Raw genomic sequence first — 23781 nt, forward strand, 5'->3', positions numbered from 1 at the left:
CGGCGTGCGTTTAAGGCAAATGTGATATGCATCGTCAGTAGCGCTACTAGCCCCACTCTTACGACTGCCGCGAAATCTGAATACCCATCATCTTTCAGATGCAGAAACACTCTTACAAACTTTCATTTATGTCGCACATCTTCTTCTTGATGCAGCGATTTTCATTTCCCGTCAGTGTCCATAAACTGAAATGTGGAGTACTTTCAGTCCGTAAACGGCAGTGATAAAATCATCGTCCAGGGCCATGGAAAACATTTGGAGGCAATGCAGCGAGGCAGTCGTACAGTTAGTGTAGGCTCAGGATCAGAGCTATCTAGGGTTTCTCGTACTCCATCTCGGAGTAGAGTGTGTTAATCACAGTGTAGTCTCGCTCGGTCTATTATTTTAGACTAATATTGGGGGAAAATTTAAGTTAAAAAAATGGCTCTGAGCACCGGCCGGCTTTAAGTTTTACTCCTAATCTATATAGTTCAGTTAACGCCAAAATTAATACCTAGAAAATCATCAGGTGTTTTGCCATCGGCGAATATTCATGTAGGTAAATACATGGGAAGACACGTCCGGGAAGTTTTAACGTGGAACGGTAACTAGTTAGTATAAAAAAAAGGCAGATGCAATTCTCCCACATCGTCGGTGTGGTTTCCTAGTGGTGGGAGTGAACCGCACCATCTGTCTTATGACTTGAAGATGGCCTGTGACCGACGAAGCCGGTAATTAGATATTCAAATTCTTGTGATTGTCCCGGGAAACAGATTATTTGAGAACAAGTAGTTACTGGCGCCTCCAGTACGATGGAAACGTCATTCGTTCCAAGAAGTGTTTGGCACCACCGATTGGTCGTTTTAAATGCGCTGATTCACTAGAAGTAAACGATGTGTTATTCGGGCCTGGAAGGCAAAATTCCAGCAAACGAACATTAAACTACACTACATGCCAAAAAAGTGAAACAACCAAAACAATGGTCGCATGTCACTGTAACCTCGTGCACGAACACACCAACGGCTGGCATGTAAATGATTAGAACTGCAGTTCTCTTTGATTGATAGAACTACCGTCAGAGTGCCGTAGTTTTGATCTTTTAAGGGTTGTGAAGATCGTCAGACGTGGAGAGATTACTTTGGAAGACACTGAGATGCGACGTACTCTTACATATAAGCACCTGACAGAGTTTCTCAGGCATGTCATCGTTATCTCAGTTTGGCTGGCTGCTCGAATAGTGCAATAAACAAATTTCTGCGACAGTTGGATGTGTCAGTGACCCGATGGCCTGATTGGGAACAAGATGGCAGGCATTCTCGTGGTCGAAGTTCCAGTCGACCGCAAGGGAGCAGCGCCGTACTGTGCAACGAGCTTCACGCCTGCGCCGTCCATCCCAGAACAGTGAAACGCCCTGCTTAAGTACGCAGGACAGAAAAGGTGGTTGTAATTGTGGAAAGGGGCCAAAAGTGGGCTGTAAGTTACACTCAAACACATATAACTTTATTTAGTTGTCCAAACAATATAGAAAAAGTTTCTGAACTTAGTTATCGGCTGAATAGGCCACACTATCTTATGCCTTAAGGGCACAACCACTAAAATTTAGAAACGGCTGAAAGCCATTAACTTAAAATTCAAACTCAAAACAGAATATTTAGAAGGCAGAAGGCCTCACGTAAGTAAGTTCTACAACTTGGCTGAAGGCCCAACAAATCTAACTCTTGAAAAGCAAACAAGTTTAATCCAAACACGGCCGAAGGCCCATGATTTAAAACTTCAGCAATATTAATTTAAAAAAAACACAAGATAGAAGGCCTTATCTTCAATTAGGATGAGGGCCCCACACAGTCTGATACTTCGAAGACAAGAACTTTAATTTAAAACGGCTGAAGGCCGATTGCTTAAAACAACTAAAATAATTTTTAGTAGGCAGAAGGCCCAAAGCTTTATCTTTAAACTACATTTCACACAGGCTAAAGGCCCAAATAATCTAAGATTTAAGAAGTAAGGAATTTAAATTTTAAACTGGCTGAGGGCTCATTGTTGAAAAATACAATTACAATAAATTTTCAAAAGGCAGAGGGCCCCAAACTTTATCGAAAAAAATATTTTAAATGATGCTAAAGGCCCAAACAATGCAAGACTTGACAAGTAAGGAACTTTCAATTTGAAAGTGGCTGAAGGCCCATTATTTAAAACCCAACTAAAAGCATACAAATTCAAACCATCGGCTATAGGCCATTAAAATACACAATCAAACACCAATAAGAGAAGGCAGTCCAGCCAGCAGGCGCTCAGAAGTTTCCAGGGGTCGGTCTGCACTTTAAATATTAACGTTCGCTTAGGGGAGCAGGTAGTCGGCCCAACTACACTCCTGGAAATGGAAAAAAGAACACATTGACACCGGTGTGTCAGACCCACCATACTTGCTCCGGACACTGCGAGAGGGCTGTACAAGCAATGATCACACGCACGGCACAGCGGACACACCAGGAACCGCGGTGTTGGCCGTCGAATGGCGCTAGCTGCGCAGCATTTGTGCACCGCCGCCGTCAGTGTCAGCCAGTTTGCCGTGGCATACGGAGCTCCATCGCAGTCTTTAACACCGGTAGCATGCCGCGACAGCGTGGACGTGAACCGTATGTGCAGTTGACGGACTTTGAGCGAGGGCATATAGTGGGCATGCGGGAGGCCGGGTGGACGTACCGCCGAATTGCTCAACACGTGGGGCGTGAGGTCTCCACAGTACATCGATGTTGTCGCCAGGGGTCGGCGGAAGGTGCACGTGCCCGTCGACCTGGGACCGGACCGCAGCGACGCACGGATGCACGCCAAGACCGTAGGATCCTACGCAGTGCCGTAGGGGACCGCACCGCCACTTCCCAGCAAATTAGGGACACTTGCTCCTGGGGTATCGGCGAGGACCATTCGCAACCGTCTCCATGAAGCTGGGCTACGGTCCCGCACACCGTTAGGCCGTCTTCCGCTCACGCCCCAACATCGTGCAGCCCGCCTCCAGTGGTGTCGCGACAGGCGTGAATGGAGGGACGAATGGAGACGTGTCGTCTTCAGCGATGAGACTCGCTTCTGCCTTGGTGCCAATGATGGTCGTATGCGTGTTTGGCGCCGTGCAGGTGAGCGCCACAATCAGGACTGCATACGACCGAGGCACACAGGGCCAACACCAGGCATCATGGTGCGGGGAGCGATCTCCTACACTGGCCGTACACCACTGGTGATCGTCGAGGGGACACTGAATAGTGCACGGTACATCCAAACCGTCATCGAACCCATCGTTCTACCATTCCTAGACCGGCAAGGTAACTTGCTGTTCCAACAGGACAATGCACGCCCGCATGTATCCCGTGCCACCCAACGTGCTCTAGAAGGTGTAAGTCAACTACCCTGGCCAGCAAGATCTCCGAATCTGTCCCCCATTGAGCATGTTTGGGACTGGATGAAGCGTCGTCTCACGCGGTCTGCACGTCCAGCACGAACGCTGGTCCAACTGAGGCGCCAGGTGGAAATGGCATGGCAAGCCGTTCCACAGGACTACATCCAGCATCTCTACGATCGTCTCCATGGGAGAATAGCAGCCTGCATTGCTGCGAAAGGTGGATATACACTGTACTAGTGCCGACATTGTGCATGCTCTGTTGCCTGTGTCTATGTGCCTGTGGTTCTGTCAGTGTGATCATGTGATGTATCTGACCCCAGGAATGTGTCAATAAAGTTTCCCCTTCCTGGGACAATGAATTCACGGTGTTCTTATTTCAATTTCCAGGAGTGTATATCCGATCCGCCGGCAACCCAACCAAGAGACAGTCAACGGACCCACCGACAAGACGACTTACTTGCCACCTGACCAGTGCACAAGGAACTCCAGTGCCAAAACGTTAAAGGTGTAGCCGCCCACAACCGAGTATGCATAAGCTGTCAAACTACACACACGTGTTGGACAGTGACAACATGGTGAGGAAAGGACACTGCCTGAATTTTACGTCAGCGACCAAGGCAGATAATCGGAACGCTAACGGCAACAAGAAAGAAAATTCCGCTGGTGCACTTGGGCTTCAAATAACCAAAATACAGTTAAACTTCACCGGATGGTGACCAAACTTTCGTCAACTTGTACACTCGCTGTTGCTCACCGGAATACCCACAACAGCCAACCATGAAAACCAGCAGCACAACGTGGTCTGGCTTCGGTAATTAAATCACCACTCAACTTTGATGTACTGGGTCGGTGAGCCACGAACCTCGTAGCAATTGGAACAGCTCCCACACACTCCGACACTGCATAGAGACCGCCAGCGGGCCCGGCCCACTGCGCCGCACGGAGATTTCCTGGGTGATCCACACCAACCGATCGACTGCCGCACACCGGCTAGCCGGAAACTATAAGCACCAGACCAAAGATAGTACATGGTGCAAATATCAATACACACCGCTGCTTCCACATGTAGAAAGAGGAAGAACCACGGCGTAACCGCAGTAACCGCGGGAAACCAAACGCAGAGTAACTGTCAAGGTTTGAACCAACGCATAAGCCGGTGCCAGCACAGCTCAAACACGAAATGGTCTCCCTGCAACATTCTGTATCGTCCGGCACCACTGGCCAGAGACTGGCAGTAACTGGACTGGCAAGTTCTGTCCCATGCACAATAATATCTCGTTAACGTGACATTGTAAACGTCTGTGTCTGAGGTGATGTCATGACTGCCAAGTGTGGACTACTGGTGAATGGCGTCACCTAGTGTTCAATTATGATTCGCGGTCCTTTGCTACCCCGAATGACAATCGTCGGGGACCATGGGAGACGTCCCATTTTTCCGAAGTTTTGGAGCGACACATCGTGTTACTCTTAGTGTCATGGTGCGGGGAGACACTGGCTGTTGATGACTGAGGGAAATGTCATGGCACAACAGTACGTCACGGACATCCTGCCTCATGATGAGTTACTTCTCATTTGACAATATCGTAATGCCATTTTTCAACAGGCACGTTTCTCTATGAACTGTCTCCGTGATGTTGAGGTAGTCCAGTGGCCGACAAGATCCACAGAACTGCCCCGATAGACCATGTGTGGTACCAGCTCGGACGTCAATTCCGTCCCAGTAACGGTATCTGCGGTATCAAGTACCAGCTACAGTCACAGCAGAACTAGTCCATACATCCAGGCAAGAGGGAGTGCAACGTTCTACTGGTGAGTGAGTTCATGCTGTCAATTTCTTCATAAATTTGACTCGATTTTGTAATCACTGGAAACCCGTGAGGTTTCATTTCCTGTCATCCTCCCCTTCCGGGTGCTTCACGTTCTTTTTCAGGCAGTGTAATTCAAGTATGAAGGCTTTCACGACCGGATGACATATCTTCTAGTAAACCTTCCGAGATGTAAGGTCGTGGTCCATGAAACTCTTCAGCTCCTAACGTTTCGTCCAGAGCTGCGCTGGACATCTTCAGAGGGGTGTTTCTCCTCCGGTGAGTCTTGCCGACTGACGGGTCGGACGTCTGAGAGCGACTTATGTATCGTAGAAAGTGCGCGTGACCAGAGTTACACGTGATATGCAGAGATAACCTTTGTCAGGGATAAAACTTAACTATCGATCGTAATCTCGTCACGGATAAAACTGTCTAGCAATTCTGTAGTGCTACTGTCCAAATATCACTAAGTTTCATGGTCTCTTCTTTCCGATTAAAATTATCCCTATGTTTATATATTTCAATTGCTTCTCTACAAAGCCGTGGGTAATAGTTCGTCGTCGTAGATAAAATTTTTGTTTCGGAAAACTTCACTTGATGATTTCCTGGCTGAAAAGCGTGTTCTGCTGCAGCCGATTTATCTGTTTTTCCTAATCGGCAAAGACTTCTGTGTTCTTTTAACCGTGTATTTACGCTTCTTTTTGTTGTTCCAACATAAACTTTACCACATGTACACGGAATTTTATATACGCCACTGGCTGATAGAGGAGCGCGTTTATCTTTTACAGACCGAAGAACATGACAAATTTTCTTCGTTGGTCTAAAAACAGGTCTAATATCATGTTTACTTAAAATCTTTCCAATCTGATCCGTTACTTTCCTTATAAAAGAACGGTTAAAAGACCACAGAAGTCTTTGCCGATTAGGAAAAACAGATAAATCGGCTGTAGCAGAACACGCTTTTCAGCCAGGAAATCATCAAGTGAAGTTTTCCGAAACAAAAATTTTATCTACGCCGACGAACTATTACCCACGGCTTTGTAGAGAAGCAATTGAAATATATAAACATAGGGATAATTTTAATCGGAAAGAAGAGACCATGAAACTTAGTGATATTTGGACAGTAGCACTACAGAATTGCTAGACAGTTTTATCCGTGACGAGATTACGATCGATAGTTAAGTTTTATCTCTGACAAAGGTTATCTCTGCATATCACGTGTAACTCTGGTCACGCGCACTTTCTACGATACATAAGTCGCTCTCAGACGTCCGACCCGTCAGTCGGCAAGACTCACCGGAGGAGAAACACCCCTCTGAAGATGTCCAGCGCAGCTCTGGACGAAACGTTAGGAGCTGAAGAGTTTCATGGACCACGACCTTACATCCCGGAAGGTTTACCAGAAGATAGGAGTGTAATTCAAGTTTGTTTGTACTGGGGCTTGCCCATTCAACGGGCCGTACACCTGTCGCCGGGGGACAGAGTTAGTTGCGTAGCCTGTAGACAGCAGCCGACTGATGCGATTCACCAACGCACGTCATGCGAACCCTACGCGTCGGCGCCTCCTTGTCTGCGTGACGGGGGACCGTGGTGGCTGACGTACTCGCAGTACAATTTGCCGGCTGTCACTGTGCGGCGCTCGTGGCATTTGCTTCCTACGTCAGCCTACGGTCGCATGACAGATCAAACACCGGACAATCCCGTTGATTATGTCTTCTCCTACAAAGAGCACCAAGGACTGTGGATTTCGTGAAAATTATTCGAAACGCAGAAATTTTGCAGGTGGGTAGCGTATTTCGTGAACTACACGACGCCCTCTAACATAGAAGACTTGCTGTTACAAATGCTTGACAGTGTCAGCTTAGGGGCGATCTAGATTAAAGCAGAAACAAAAGTTCAACTTCAAACGGCCAAGAGCGCTGTTGTACAGTAGTTACTGTGATCAGGTTTTCAGCAGACTACGTTGCCATAATCAGATCTGTAAAGCACAGATCAACAGTTTCAAGCGCACTCAGATCAGATGTAAAAGAGAGTAATACGATTTAACATAAACATGGTCTATACCATGGAATATAACATACCTTTTGCAGTACATTTCGCTGAATCTTGACCAAGTGATTCTTATTTCGTATCATGCCACAGAACGAAATTTCAAGAACATGAGAACAGTAATACGTTAGAAAATAAGGCATAAAATAACTATTACATAAAAAACTTATATGTTGCACAAATTATACAAGTTCTCGTTCGTACATTAGCAGAATGGAGACTGAGATTTTCGATTAAACATCGCAGACGTTACAACCAGCCACAAAGTTGCACTGTGGTAGTAGTTACACATAAAAATTCGTCGTGTGCTGTAAAGTATAAAGACAAACCAACCATCTAACAATGTTACTGCCGACAGACAATAATAATTATAACAAAATTAGTGTAACGTCCTTCGCGTAAGCAGCGTAACCATTGGACGATTGAACAGTGGAAAAACGTTGTGTGGAGTGACGAAACATGGTACACAATGTGGCGATCCTATGGCAGGGTGTGGGTATGGCGAATTCCTAGTGAACATCATCTGCCAGGGTGTGTAGCGCCAACAGTAAAATTCGGAGGCAGTGATGTTACGGTGTGGTCGTGTTTTTCATGGAGGGGGCTTGCTCCCTCGTTGTTTTGCGTGACACTATCACAGCACAGGCCTAAATTCATGATTTAAGCACCTTCATGCTTCCCAATGTTGAAGAGCAATTCGGGGATGGCGATTGCATCTTTTCAACACGATCGAGCATTTGTTCATAATGTGAGGCCTGTGGCGGATTGGTTACACGACAGTAACTTCCCGTTAATGGTCTGGGCTACACAGAGTCCTGACCTGAATCCTATAGAACAACATTGGGATGTTTTGGAATGCCGACTTTATGCCAGGCCTCACCGACCGAAATCGATACCTTTCCTCAGTGCAGCACTCCGTAAAGAATGGGCTGTCATTACCCAAGAAATCTTCCAGTACCTTATTGAATATGTGCTTGCGAGAGTGGAAGCCTTCACCAAGGCTAAGGGAGGGCCAACACCATATTGAAATCCAGCATTGCCGATGGAGGACGCTACGAACTTCTATCTCATTTTCAGCCAGGTGTCCGGATACTGTTAATCACATAGTGTATGTTATATTCCATGGTATAGTCCATGTTTGTTAAATTGTATTACAGCCATTTATATCTGATCCGATTGTGCTTTAAACCGTTGATCTATGCATTGCAGATCTGATGGATCTTTTCGCGGCTTATTGTTCGTATTCAGTAGTTTCAGCTTATACAGTAAGCCTGCAAATTGATTGATCGCGTTATGTGTCTCGCAATTTGCAAGTGTCCTAACTCTGCATTTTCACGTACAATTTTTTTAAGTTTATTCAATGCCAACTAGCTCTCCATATGATGAAGAAATTGAAGAAATGTATGATGAGATAAAAGAAATTATTCACATAGTGAAGGGAGACGAAAATTTAATAGTCATGGGTGACTGGAATTCGAGAGTAGGAAAAGGGAGAGAAGGAAACATAGTAGGTGAACATGGATTGGGGCTAAGAAATGAAAGAGGAACCCGTCTGGTAGAGTTTTGCACATAGCATAACTTAATCATAGCTAACACTTGGTTCAAGAATCATGAAAGAAGGTTGTAAACATGGAAAAATCCTGGAGATACAGAAGGTATCAGATAGATTATATAATGGTAAGACAGAGATTTAGGAACCAGGTATTAAATTGTAAGACATTTCCAGGGGCAGATGTGGACTCTGACTACAATCTATTGGTTATGAACTGTAGATTGAAACTGAAGAAACTGAAAAAAGGTGGGAATTTAAGGAGACTGGAAGTGGATAAACTGAAAGAACCGGAGGTTGTACAGAGTTTAAGGGAGAGCATAAGGGAACAATTGACAGGAATGGGGGAAAGAAGTACAGTAGAAGAAGAATGGGTAGCTTTGAGGGACGAAATAGTGAAGGCAGCAGAGGACCACATAGGTAAAAAGACGAGGGCTAGTAGAACTGCTTGGGTAACAGAAGAAATATCGAACTTAATTGATGAAAGGAGAAAATATAAAAATGCAGTAAATGAGGCAGGCAAAAACGAATACAGACGTCTCAAAAATGAGATCGACAGGAAAGGCAAAATGGCTAAGCAGGCATGGCTAGAGGACAAATGTAAGGATGTAGAGGCTTATCTCACTAAGGGTAAGATAGATACTGCCTACAGGAAAATTAAAGAGACCTTTGGAGAAAAGAGAACCACTTGTATGAACACCAAGAGCTCAGATGGAAACCCAGTTCTAAGCAAAGAAGGGAAAGCAGAAAGGTGGAAGGAGTATATAGAGGGTCTATACAAGGGCGATGTACTTGAAGACAGTATTATGGAAATGGAAGAGGATGTAGATGAAGATGAAATGGGAGGTACGATACTGCGTGAAGAGTTTGACAGAGCACTGAAAGACCTGAGTCGAAACAAGGCCCCGGGAGTAGACAACATTCCATTAGAACTACTGACAAAACTCTACCATCTGGTGAACAAGATGTATGAGACACCGAAATACCCTCAGACTTCAAGAAGAATATAATAATTCCAGTCCAAAAGAAAGCAGGTGTTGACAGATGTGAAAATTACCGAACTGTCAGTTTAATAAGTCACAGCTGCAAAATACTAACGCGAATTCTTTACAGACGAATGGAAAAACTGGTGGATGCCGACCTCGGGGAAGATCAGTTTGGATTCCGTAGAAATGTTGGAACACGTGAGGCAATACTGACCTTACGACTTATCTTAGAAGAAAGATTAAGGAAAGGCAAACCTACGTTTCTAGCATTTGTAGACTTAGAGAAAGCTTTTGACAATGTTGACCGGAATACTCTCTTTCAAATTCTAAAGGTGGCAGGGGTAAAATACAGGGAGCGAAAGGCTATTTACAATTTGTACAGAAATCAGATGGCAGTTATAAGAGTCGCGGGGCGTGAAACGGAGGCAGTGGTTGGGAAGGGAGTGAGACAGGGTTGTAGCCTCTCCCCGATGTTATTCAATCTGTATATTGAGCAAGCAGTAAAGGAAACAAAAGAAAAATTCGGAGTAGGTATTAAAATCCATGGAGAAGAAATAAAAACTTTGAGGTTCGCCGATGACATTGTAATTCTGTCAGAGACAGCAAAGGACTTGGAAGAGCAGTTGAACGGAGTGGACAGTGTCTTGAAAGGAGGGTATAAGATGAACATCAACAAAATCAAAACGAGGATAACGGAATGTAGTCGAATGAAGTCGGGTGATGCTGAGGGAATTAGATTAGGAAATGAGGCATTTAAAGTAGTAAAGGAATTTTGCTATTTGGGGAGTAAAATAACTGATGATTGTCGAAGTAGAGAGGATATGAAATGTAGACTGACAATGGCAAGGAAAGCGTTTGTGAAGAAGAGAAATTTGATAACACCGAGTATAGATTTAAGTGTCAGGAAGTCGTTTCTGAAAGTATTTGTACGTAGTGTAGCCGTATATGGAAGTGAAACATTGATAGTTTGGACAAGAAGGAAATAGAAGCTTTCGAAATGTGGTGCTACAGAAGAATGCTGAAGATTAGATGGGTAGATCACATAACTAATGATGAAGTATTGAATTGAATAGGGAAGAAGATGAGTATGTGGCACAACTTGACAAAAAGAAGAGATCGGTTAGTAGGACATGTGCCGAGGCATCAAGGGATCAGAAATTCAGCATTGGAGAGCAGCGTGGAGGGTAAAAGTCGTAGAGGGAGACCAAGAGATGAATACACTAAGCAGATTCAGAAGAATGTAGGTTGCAGTAGGTACTGGGAGACGAAGAAGCTTGCACAGGATAGGGTAGCATGGAGAGCTGCATCAAACCAGTCTCAGGACTGAAGACCACAACAACAACAACAACATTCAATATTTACTCTTGCCCACAAAGTGCTTCCATTCGTTGCTGCACTTGAAGCAAGCAGTATAATGCCATAGACAACATGAATTTCTGTGAACACGTATTCGTGCTTAGCTTTCCCATTTTATATGTCTGAAGTAACCTTGTAGCAAGCTCCCCGGATAGCGAAGAGCTTTAAAGCGCCGCTTCTGATCGAACAGTTCCACCCGATTAACGTCTGGGTTGGGGAGCTGGTCAACCTGGATGTGGTTATTAGGTGGTTTGCCACATCCCACTCCTTGAGTATTGGGGTGGTGCAGAAGTCCATCCTCAGTTACACGATTCGCAAACATTTCGATAACTTTCACTCACTTTGAGATGTATAACTACACGTAAACAGTTGGGGACACATATTTCTCTTCGGATACTAGTGCGATGCCCAGGAAGGGCATCCAGGCACTGCTCTTTTTTTTTTTGTTTAAAAAAAAAACACTCCAAATCCCTAAATAAGCATACCGATGTGCGACAAAGAAACAACAAAACGATAAAATATCCCTCTAGGGCTGTTGAAAAAAGTTTTGGTGATAGTGAACCTATTTCACTGACGGTGCGTACGCTTCTGAATGGAAAATATATAAAATTCAACTTCACGAATGTACAAACTTTTAAAAACTGCTCAATCACCTTTGGGGTGTAACTCTCTACAGTGCCGTCACCTCATTGTTTTTCTGTGTTTTATTGTCTATGTAAATTTCTCTCTCTACCATTTTTTAAGATGTAGTTCTACCATCCATTTCACAATTCAGCTAACCTAAGCACTTTCTGAAACATACCTGAGGTACGCTATGTCATATTGGAGTCTTAGTGAAAAGTACCCATTTTTTTAATAACAAGCCAGCAGGAAAAGAGGTGTTAATATGAGTAAGCGTCTATGCAATGTGCTCGCAAAACGAGAGCGCGAGCGTAAATGAGGGTAAGAAGAATAGGAGTGCACGCTTGTAGCGTACAGTTTACGAAATGTTAGCTGAGTTCCGATGTTAGCAGTAACCACTGTCAAAGGGACAACCAGGTCTCCAAGGGGGCGGGGCGTCTAGATCAGGAGGCAATTAATTTATCTAAGAATTTCTTTAAATGCGCTGCACGCAGTGTAGAAACGTATAAAGTTAGCTTGATGAAAGTCTTATAAAGATTTCGGAAACACGATTGTGACACGGTTAAAGTAGAAATGAAGTTCTGTAAGCTATTAAATTCCTTCATTGTAGTCCGAGGCCTTGTTAAAAATAGTGGTTCAAATGGCTCTGAGCACTATGGGACTCAACTGCTGAGGTCATCAGTCCCCCAGAACTTAGAACTACTTAAACCTAACTAACCTAAGACATCACGCACATCCATGCCCGAAGCAAGATTCGAACCTGCGACCGTAGCGATCGCGCGGTTCCAGACTGAAGCGCCTAGAACCGTTCGGCCCCCTTGTTAAAATGCAGAACTGCAACCAGTCAATATTTACATTGTCTTATTATTGTAAAAAGAGAACCGACGGTATGACGTAAAATTCCAACGGAAAACTTGGTATGTTTTCTAATTGCAAGACTCAGCACTTATTTGTGTGTCGGTCTACACTCTCCCTGCTCACAATGTTATTATTTAAAGCCATAAATTAAGCGATGATTTAAATTTACCATGTAGCATAACCAATAAAGTGAATTTGATTTACGGCAAAACTTATATATGGAGCCCCTGTTCATTCCTAAATCCAAGACAATTCGTCAGCCATGAAGACAGAGACTCAAAATACTGAAAACTGTACTTTAGTGACATTAATTTTGATTATTCATTAACTTTTAGCACAATCACTGTGAGATAAATTGATTTCAAAGTCCCGGAAATTCAGTAGCATAGGAGGCCACATTGCGGACGTAAATTTAAACAAATAGCAGCAAATAAACATAAACAATAACATACCTGTTCATCAATTTTCAAGTTTGCTTACTACGCTGTTAGCAGCTCTTGGCGCACCAGAAATAAGGCAGAGATTGCAGCAGGTAGTGGTGTGCCTCTTTTTTTATCAGTTCAAATTTGTAATTAATTACTGTGCAGAAAATTATGGCCTGATAATTTCAGACATTGTTCTAAGCTACTTAGTATGCTTATGACCTCATATAATTATAATAAATTTCTGGAAATATTGAAATGGTCGTTACGGGAACAACATAAAAACATATTCTGAGGCCGGCCGAAGTGGCCGTGCGGTTCTAGGCGCTGCAGTCTGGAACCACCAGACCGCTACGGTCGCAGATTCGAATCTTGCCTCGGGCATGGATGTGTGTGATGTTCTTAGGTTAGTTAGGTTTAACTAGTTCTATATTCTAGGGGACTAATGACCTGAGAAGTTGAGTCCCATAGTGCTCAGAGCCATTTGAGCCATATTCTAAGCTTTGTTAATAACTGGAACACCAATGGGTATACAAATAACTTCAGGTTTAATTCAGCAGAAACTGTGCTTAAGATATAAATAAAAAAAGATTAATACATAATTTAAAGCCTGTGAGAGCTTCCTTTTAGATCTGTGTCAAATAACTGCGAAACTTCATTATAGATGACCATCATCTGTTTATTTTTATGCTCAATACTACGCTTTGTTTCTGCTGATAATGGTCTGCTGATCTAAATCGGTAGGATTCAGTATAAAAATAAACAGCTGATACCCAGCTACAATATAATTTCGAAGTTCGGCTTTAGTTCATCATTAAAATCTCTTGGTTTTAGCGACGTTTACTTCAAGGCTGGATTCTAACGGTCCCTCGACAATGGCTGGTGGTGCTGGTTTTCATCGATCTCATAATAAAGCTAATGTTTTCAAGCCAGTTATTCATTAATTTTAGGTGATGTTCCGACTGTCATCATTTCATTATGGTCGAAAAACTGATGTATTTTAGTATCCAGATGTGCTCTTGGTGCACACGCCACGCAGCACGTAACTAATAACTCAGGATGCAGTAGCGTCCCGCACTGAGGAGCGGAGAGAGAAGCAGGCGGCTGCCTCAAGCACTGGAGTCACTGGCCTTGCTGAGTCGCTGTCGTCATCAGAGGCTGCACAAGGCCGCAGGCAGCTTGCTTCCGTCAGCACCCTCACACCCACGCATCCTGGAGGGCGTTGCCACCACTTTACTGATGATGTTTCCCAAAACAGTCTTCGATCAGCATCCTGACAACACCCCAGGCCCTCATCGCAAACTTGTCACTGTAGAGGTTATCCACTCCAGGCTCTACGATATGTATTAAGATATCACGGAGTAACTTCCACGACACTGTTGGAGGCTATAAACGGAAAAAACTTTATCGGAAGCCAGAGAGTTTAATACATCCAGAAAATAATAAGGAATTACGGCTGTAGCTGTTACTTTGAGACGAAGGTGTTAGCATAGGAAAGGAATTCGTTACCAGTTGCACAAAACCTGTCGGAAGCCTGAGGACCACAATTATTGTATGATAATAAACATGGCTAACGAAAATCCCAAGAAGAAGAAATGTCGTGCATAATACACAAATGATTAACGTGATAATGGAAGGGTTTTCTTTGGGGGGGGAGTGAAAGTTGGTGAAAGGGAGGTGAATGAGGAAGGTGAGTGTACGTTTCGTTAAAATAGTGTCGCGGATGTGAGTATAAATGCATAAGGTTGCTTAAGATGAATCTGTAGGAAAGCAACCTAACGTCATCCAGGGCGCTGGGAAGCAGGAGAGACTGCGTTTTTGTAGCAAGGGAATCTGGAGCTTCGTGACCAGCTACGCCAGAATGTTCTGGAAGGACGCAGGAGACGGCAGACGCGCGTGATCGCGGGGAATTGCATCAGACGAGCCTATATAAGCAGGGCCGCTGGTGTTGCTAGGAGATTCATTTGACAGTTGCCTCAGACGCTGGACCTGAGTTACTCTGCCCTCCGGACGGGACTTAGTTTCTCGTGACACTTAGCTGCACAGTGTATATGCAGCATTGCACAACTTACATTCAATGGGTTGGTGCCTCTTATGGTTCGACAGTGGTCTTATCCTACCTCGTGTTTCGTCTCAGTTATTTTGTCAGAAGTACACGTCCTTTATCCCACCGAGTTCCCGTATCTGCAAAGAATTTCCAGCATGTTTTCCAGCACCAGTACTTCGAATTGGACGAACCACCTCATTACCGGACTTAGCGTCTAGCTCCCATCCTGATCCGCTAGCAGGAAACTACAGACGCGACAATAGGGAAACAGGTTATCGAAATGTATTAGGTGCGAACAGAGAAAACATTAGCAGACGGGAAGTATAGATACAGAACAACATCAGAGCAAACGATGGACAGATATCTTCAAACCGTGAAATGAAAAATTCCTTCTTGAACTTTGAAGCAGGAGAAAAATGTGACTGCTGTATGTACAGGAAACGTGCAGAGACGAAACTCAACGGAGCACATAAGGTTAAAAACGGTTCAAATGGCTCTGAGCACTATGAGACTTAACATCTGAGGTCATCATTCCCCTAGAACCTAGAACTACTTATACCTAACTAACCTAAGGACATCGCACACATCCAAGCCCGAGGCAGGATTCGAACTTTCAACCGTAGGGGTCACTCGGTTCCAGACTGAAGCGCCTAGAACCGCTCCGCCACAGCAGCCGAGCACATAAGGTACATGGTCTGGGTCAAGTAAGTAAATGATACAAAAGACAATGCATCGTTTCTGTGTGTTCTCGAAACTCGCATCATATTCACTCAAGTTGTGCAAAGTAAATGAATAATTTAAGCAAATAAATAAAAACACATAATAAAACCACAAGTGTCACAATTGTGATATCTGAAGCTAAAATGTAGACTTTTAGCCATATATAATTATTTAAGTTTCATGTCGGACGACCGCTACAATGCTTATTTTACTGGTGAAGATACGCTTGTCGTCAGCTCGTGCAAAGTAAGAAGATAAGCAGCTTATTTAAACCATGTGACAGGTTGCTGGCTACCTGTAATCAACAGCCGTGGATGTTAGTGTCTAATGGCTGATATTTAATCTATGCATTTCCACCGAAAGATGAATTAACTTGAAGGAAAACCAGTTGCACCCTCAGAACGGCTACGAACGAACGGCTCGTAATTAAAGTCAAGTGCAGCTACTTTAATTTGAGGCCACTGTCAAACACTCGACAAAAAATCACAGGGATTTCGTTGGTGAGCTTGATGTTTCTAGTGTTGAGAAAGTTGTTTAAATCAATTATTTTTTCAGTCTTAAACATACCGCAATTCAAGAGAGTAATACACCAGACATATTTCACTTTTATTCACGAAGCATCAAAATATAACGTACATAATTCATTTCTGAATTTTGATTCTTATAGATTAAAAACATTTATTCTAATGAATATGGTAAACAATACTTTACGATAATTATTCCTCGTTTTTAGAAGTTTTGAAGACAGTCAGTGTTTACCCCATTGCCAGCTTTTATAAAAGTGAGGAAAAGTGCAAAGAAGTTAAATATAGCAAAAGGAACCTTTTTGGACTACAGCCTCTCCTAGCAACGAATGGGGAACTTTAACAACTTACTACTGTCTTAAACGGAGTAATAATTGCTGCAAGTAAACTGCACACCACATTCGTTAGAAAAAATGGTTTTGATGCATAAGAATCAAAATATAGGAGCCTATTATATTTGCAGAAGCACCACTGACGATGCTGTGCGCGCAAGAGGTAAATCCTTCTGATGTAATACGCTCTTAAATTGCAGGACGCTTAAGAGAGAAAATATATATATAAATGTTACAATATAAAGTAGTTATCCAAACTAACTTATTATAACTATTATTCACTTTTGTAAAGCGCGGGAATTTTCAGAGTTTTGTTTTAGCTCTTCTTTGTACCCATTTACTTTCGTTCTCCCAGGAAGGGTCCTTTACGTTCGTCAGTCCAAGATGTATTCATTGTAAATGTCTGTTGCACACTTTTTGACATATTTGGAAATGTAGCTTTCGGCTTTGCTACGATGATTTGAAAATGGATTTCGGCCTGAAGCCAGTCATGTAATGACTAAAAAGGAAAAATTTGTAACTTGGTCTTGTTTTTCGTTCTACAAGATGTTCTGGTCTTTTAGGGTTTTCTCTGCCAGGCCAAGTGTCCAGGACCGAATTTTCTAACTAAATATTCTCCTGCCTTGTATATCAAACTGAGTTGTTCCTGCCTCTTCCAGATCTTCTTTTATTGCAGCGATCAACTTTATCGTTATCACTATTGCTTTACCATGAATTTCGCAGAGTTCTAGATCCTTTCTCCTGATGTAGTGGCTCCTAGTTCTTTTAATAAGCTTGTAGAGAGTTGTCTTATTCCCATATATCTTGGTATACTTTAAATTTATTTTATTTAATCTCAGTTTGTACGCTGTTCTTCAGAATAATTTGGACTTACAATTATCCTAATTACTTTTCGTTCTCTGCTTTTGGATATCTCCAATGTCTGTCTTTTCGTTTAAAATGGGTTTCTCAAATGGCTCAGATTGCTCTGAGCACTATGGGACTTAACTTCTGAGGTCATCAGTCCCCTAGAAATTAGAACTACCTAAACCTAACAAACCTAAGGGCATCACACACATCCACGCCAGAGGCAGGATTCGAATCTGCGACCGTAGCGATCGCGCGGTTCCAGACTGTACGCACCTAGAACCGCTCGGCCACCCCGGCCGTCAAAATGGGTTTCTCAGCTGCATAAACACGCCCAGGCCTGATTACTACGTTGTAGTGTTTCAGTAAGATGCACTCTTCTTGTCCTGAAGATTGTTTCCATTTTGTGACAACGAATTTCGTAGCTGTATTTTTCGCACGTGTCTCCTTAACGGTTCCTGAACGCAGAAACTCTCGATTTTCTCAAATTTTATGTTTCGAATTTTCGTTGCCACTTTGTTGTTGAATATGTAATTTGTTGTTTCAAATGATATTTGGAGTTCTATTGTTTTGTTCTTTCTTTCAGGATTTCTATTGTTTCTTTGCTGTTTGAATGTCCTGACTTACACTACTGGCCATTAAAATTGCTACACCAAAAAGAAATGCAGATGATACATGGGTATTCATTGGACAAATATATTATACTAGAACTGACATGTGATTATATTTTCACGCAATCTGGGTGCATAGATCCTGAGAAATCAGTACCTGTGGCCGTAATAATTGCCTTGATACGCCTGGGCATTGAGTCAAACAGATCTTGGATGGCGTGTACAGGTACAGCTGCCCATGCAGCTTCAACACGATACCACAGTTCATCAAGAGTAGTGACTGGCCTAAGGTGACGAGCCAGTTGCTCGGCCACCATTTACCAGATGTTTTCAGTTGGTGAGAGATATGGAGAATGTGCTGGCCAGCGCAGCAGTCGAACATTTTCTGTATCCAGAAAGGCCCGTACAGGACCTGCAACATGCGGTTGTGCATTATCATTCTGAAATGTAGGGTTTCGCAGGGATCAAATGAAGGGTAGAGCCACGGGTCGTAACACATCTGAAATGTAACGTCCACTGTTCAAAGTGCCGTCAATGCGAACAAGAGGTGACCGAGAGTGTAACCAATGGCACCCCATACCATCACGCCGGCTGATACGCCAGTACGGCGATGACGAATACACGCTTCCAATGTGCGTTCACCGCGATGTCGCCAAACACGGACGCGACTATCATGATGCTGTAAACAGAACCTTGATTCATCCGAAGAATTGACGTTTTGCCATTCGTGCACCCAGATTCATTGTTGAGTACACCATCGCATGCGCTCCTGTCTGTGGTGCAGCGTCACGGGTAACCGCAGCCATGGTCTCCGAGCTGATAGTGCATGCTGCTGAAAACTGTTCTTGCGGAATGGTTGTCGTCTTGCAAACATCACCATCTGTTGAGTAAGGGATCGAGACGTGGCTGCACAATCCGTTACAGCCATGCGGATACGATACCTGTCATCTCGACTGCTAGTGATAAAAGGCCGTTTGGATCCAGCACGGCGTTCCGTATTACCTTCCTGAACCCACCGATTCCATATTCTGCTAACAGTCATTGGATCTCGACCAACGCGAGCAGCAATGTCGCGATACGATAAACCGCAATCACTATAGGCTACAATCCGACCTTTATCAAAGTCGGAAACGTGATGGTACGCATTTCTCCTCCTTACATGAGGCATCACAACAACGTTTCACCAGGCAACGCCGGTCAACTACTGGTTGTGTATGAGAAATCGGTTGGAAACTTTCCTCATGTCGGCACGTTGTAGGTGTCGCCAAGCTTGTGTGAATGCTCTGAAAAGCTAATCATTTTCATATAACCGCATCTTCTTCCTGTCGGTTAAATTGCACGTCTGTAGCACGTCATCTTCTTGGTGTAGCAATTTTAATGGCCAGTAGTGTATAATCGCTAGGTCGTCTATAAAAGCTAAGCAGTCTACCCTAATAGAGGTTCTTTTTAATTTGATTGGTTCGTTAATTTTAAGTTCTGATTTTAGTATTCGCCAGCTTCGATTACTTTTTCTAACTTCAAAATTTTACGAAATTTCTCCTCTGAGTTTTACTGTAGATTTTTTTACCATTTAGTGTTTCATTAATAATTGCAGTAGTTCAGGATTACAATATACGAAACTGTTTTACTGTAAATTTTTTGATGTATGAGAAAGAGTTTCAGAGCTAAAATATGTGCTGAACATGATGTATTTGGTCTGATACGTGCTTGATACTCGCCTGTTTTGTACTCGGGTTGTTCTTTGAATTTCTGCAGGAGACACTGATAATTTTGTGTGGGACAAGAATAAGAAGACTCCCCCCACAATTATTAACGCAAGTTCTATCTGCCCTTCCATTTAGTGGATGTATCAATGTTGTTCTCCAGTCATCCGCGATTTCCTCAGTTAGTCAAATGTCCTGCATGATCAAAGTAATTTCTTTTAAAGTTTTGGACAAGCTAGTTTCGGAGTTCTCCAACAATTCGACGTTCACCAAATCCTTTGTTATGTTGTAACCTTTTAGTTTGTCTAGCAGATTCTTCTTTATTTCGTGCTTCTGAATCTGATAATTATTTGAGAATTTTCTGGTGTAAGTCATTCTGTGGTAGAAGTTTTTAATGTGATTTGTTAAGTTCTGTTATTTATTTAGTTGATAATGGCCAATTTTTCTTCTTCCTTCTAGAAACGGAAATTTGTGGCCTGTGCCCGTTTAGCTTTGCTGTTAAGTCTATAAAAATTCCTGTTGTTATATACACTGGTGTACAAAACTTTAGGATGAACGTAAATATCGTAAGATGTGTATGTAATTGACAAATACATACCTCTATGAAACTTGGATCATACATAGGAAGAACTACCACAGTATAATACAGAATTTAACTGAAGTCAATATGAAGTGAGACGAATAGAAATGGCACATATATTGAGAGGCAATAATTACACCGAAGCTACCGCAGTTGACGATGGTGCGTGGATAAGACGAGACATGGTTCTTAATAGGATATGTGGCCACCTGCAGCATGATCCCCCGCTGGTCGAAAGAATGGTAATTACTTTTAGTGGTAGTGTCTTCCATTCCTGCAACAGTGTGGATGACAACTGCTGGATGGTCTTTAATGCGTTTGGAGAAGCTACAACAGGTCTCCCTAACGCGTACCACACGTGCTCGATGGGATTTAATTCGGGGAAACGGACAGGCCAGTCAGTTCCCCACATATCCTCAGTTCTCCATAAAAAAGGAGTCAGGGCCAAATGTGCTCCTGAAAAGACCCACATGGGAAAGAGGAACAGTGTCATAATAATGCAGACCGGTGGGTGTACCGAGTTCAAACATTTGGAGATCAGTAAGCCGATGTAGCATTCTGCCTTCCCACACCATGTCCAAATCCACTAACTAGCCTGCAGAAATTGTTCGCCACACTGTGTAACGACACAAGTATGCACCACACATTGTGGGAATTGATACACTTCATTTCGCAGGAGTTATTTCATTATTCTCTGTCATAACATAAAAAATACAATCAGTAGCATAGCAGCTGTACAAACCTGTATAAAAGTAAGCAGTGAGATTATAGAGCCCTGACGGCGCATGTGCCGTCTAACGGTAGCAGGCTAAAGTAAGGCAGCTCGCCACTGTAAGGTGCTGCCACCAGCGTGCGATGTTGCAACCAATAATCTGTAACTGTGTTTTAAATGTGTAGATGTAAATACTACGGCAACTGGTTATGGATATAAACCGAAACTCGTCTTGGCATAAATAAAACAACTATAAAGGTCAGTGGGCTATGACCCTTGCAGATGCAGAATGACGAAGCGTGGTGCACGATACTGAGGGTCCATCAGGCGCTGTGAGTGCTAATCAGGTAGCAGTCGCGAATTATACTTTTATTAGCTTCAGCTTACAATTAAAGTGTCTTCTCCGCGGCAGCAGAGGGGAGGGCTGCAAATGTAGAACGCAGTGTAGATGTCGCTGACGCCCAACAGCTCGACGGCACTTTTGACGGCGTACTTCAGCTGGCACCAGAGGTCAACAATCTAGCGCAACTACAGTGGACGCATATTCACAGTTCCCATCAGAAGAACATTTATACTCATTGAAGAGACATTACGAAAATTTAATGAAGCATTAGACATCCTATCAAAACTACGACCCTTAGCTGATGGAGCCATGATGATATCCCCCCTCTCACTGATGGCCAGGCTGGATAGCCTTTGACTTTGTGTACTTCAAAAATGGTTCAAATGGCTCTGAGCACTATGGGACTTAACATCTTAGGTCATCAGTCCCCTAGAACTTAGATCTACTAAAACCTAACTAACCTAAGGACATCACACACATCCATGCCCGAGGCAGGATTCGAACCTGCGACCGTAGCGGTCGTGCGTTTCCAAACTGAAGCGCCTAGAACCGCTTGGCCACAACGGCCGGCAAACTTCGTGTAATCAAAGTGAACAGTGTCTACAGTATGAAGGTAGAACTCGAAGATTTCCTCACACATTTTAAGATCGACATTCTGTTCCTGACAGTAATGCATCTCCACGCCCCATCCCCCCCCCCCCCCCCCCCCGCACAACCACCCACAAACTGGTGTTCAGAGCAGGTGGAGGGTGCGACACGGTCATATATATCAAGCGATCGACCACATACATTCCTCTTACACTGCCAGAATTTAAATCTCTGGAAGTAACTGTAGTTAACGTCTCCAAACGTTGTGGCAGCATTACATTGATCGCAGCCTATCTTTGACCTCAGAGGCCGTTCATCGAGGATGATGTTCTGCTGTTATTTTCTCGACACGAGAGAATTCTGCTTTGCTAGGATCTCAACGCCAAGAACTTCGAGTGGAAATCACACCATACGAACTCACGAGAGAATCAGCAGAAAGCCTTGGAAGAGCTGGAGGTTGTCGTCATAAGTAGTACTATATTGGGTGTGTCAGCACACTTTTGATATCAAATTGAAATGCAAATTAATTAAATTGATCAATTAATCACCCTCGCCTCCGCCCACCCCCGCACCCGACCACGTACACCCCCGCCCCAGTTGACATCACGTGTTTACCCAGTTGCGCGTGTGTCCCTCCTCCTCATCCCCCTCAGCAACCCCCCCCCCCCCCCCCCCGGCTTCCGCACTGACCTCAACCTGCCATATTAACATATTAACGCATACTTTGAATTTTGGCGGGAATTTCGAATTTTCACGGGAATTTCTTTGTCCCAGGGCTGTGCTGACATTCCTCCCCACCCCACTCCCCCACACCCAGGAATTGGCGAGAAATTAAAAATTGGCAGTACCCTTTCCAGGACACGAACCCTGATCCTCCTGGACTGAAAGCCCAAGTGCACCCCCCTAAAATTATAAAGGCACCAGAGGTGATTAGAATTTACGGGAAATTAAAAATAGCGGTGCCTTTTCTGGGACTCGAACCCTGGCGCTCCTGGATGGAAAGCCCAAGTCCACCACCTAATACCGTAATACATGTAAACTGTCTAGATGCGAGAGAGGAAGGTCCGGTTAGTGTACTTTATTTATTTTGGTCGCAAAAGTGACACAAAGATCGATTTTTATTATAAAATTAATCACAAAGATCTGTCCTTATTACAGAACTATATGCATAGCACTGCACAATGACGGCATTAAGTGGCAATACAGTGCAAAAGCTCTTGATAATATACAACTGCTGTTATCCTGCTGGGAGAAATTTTCCTAATACCACTCTAAACTGACGCAAATATCGATCCTAATTACGTAATATATCACAAAGAATGGGTCTAATTACACAACTATATGGATAGCGCAACACAATGATTTTAAAAAATCGCAATACGCCGCAAAAAAACTGACGATACCATACAACTGGTGTTATCCTTCTGGGGAAAAAGTTGGCAATCCCACTCGAAACCAGCGACAGAAACACTCAAACTCTGCCCTACACCTACAAGCTTGCGGGAAAAAGGCTGCTGTGTAATGTGCTATCTGTAACCTTTTTGGTGGGAAATATATTCAACTGAGGAGGTTCTGGTGTTGGACAAAGAGGACTTTAAAAGTGTATAGTTTTCACGTTCGACTGCAGTCACATCTCATTACTTTGTGACGTCTAAGGAAGTGTATTGCCAGCGTTCACAACTGATGAGCAGACATATCAATGTGCGTAAAATCAGGAAAAGAATTCAACTACTTTGAACCAAAAAATTCGGTTCATCAC

Source organism: Schistocerca americana, chromosome 5, assembly GCF_021461395.2.
Source record: "Schistocerca americana isolate TAMUIC-IGC-003095 chromosome 5, iqSchAmer2.1, whole genome shotgun sequence".
Classification (NCBI taxonomy): Eukaryota; Metazoa; Arthropoda; class Insecta; order Orthoptera; family Acrididae; genus Schistocerca; species Schistocerca americana.